This window comes from Physeter macrocephalus, chromosome 20, assembly GCF_002837175.3.
Source record: "Physeter macrocephalus isolate SW-GA chromosome 20, ASM283717v5, whole genome shotgun sequence".
NCBI classification, from domain to species: domain Eukaryota; kingdom Metazoa; phylum Chordata; class Mammalia; order Artiodactyla; family Physeteridae; genus Physeter; species Physeter macrocephalus.
Genome location: NC_041233.1, coordinates 110357244 through 110357854, shown reverse-complemented (window position 1 = coordinate 110357854; position 611 = coordinate 110357244). Strand labels below are relative to the sequence as shown.

General features: G+C 48.8%; 1 long non-coding RNA gene across 5 annotated transcripts in view; it reads left to right on the top strand.

Annotated features, from left to right (window-relative positions):
* LOC114484628 (uncharacterized) overlaps positions 1-611 on the top strand; it is a 41542-nt gene that overhangs the window by 17592 nt on the left and 23339 nt on the right. The gene's annotated exons all lie outside the window — the stretch shown is intronic.

Below are 611 nucleotides of genomic sequence, written 5' to 3'. Positions count from 1 at the left end.
AGTCCCTGCTTTAGGGGTATATATATGACTAGGCTTTGTTATTAAACTTGCCTTGCAACCATCAGTTGTTTGTGCCCTTCTGATCCCATACCTTGGTGCTCTCCGTTCCCTACCCCCTCTCGTCGATTGTTGCTGCACTTTGAGGACCCACCGCGGCTGGCGGCAACGTCCTACATGAATAAGTAGGCAAATAAAGAATACGGAAGCTCCGTTTGCATGTACATACCGAATGAGCCGTCTGTGATTTATGGCAGATGGGTGTCCCTGATCAGAAAGCAGTTATTGTGTCTGACGTGTGATGTATTGCTAGGAGCAAGCCTGTTAAGATTTGTAAAATCAAAGATACCCAACAGGGAGCCAAAATGTCATCATGAGGAAATGTTTGATGAGGCTGGAATATTAGTGAATGCACTGTTGTTGATTTTTATTAATGGGTGTGATTTTCAGATGTTGGTCACTAGTGGTTTTTGTTTTGTTTTGTTTTGTTTTTTGCGGTACGCGGGCCCCTCACTGTTGTGGCCTCTCCCGTCGCGGAGCACAGGCTCCGGACGCACAGGCTCAGCGGCCACGGCTCACGGGCCCAGCCGCTCCGCGGCATGTGGGATCTTCCC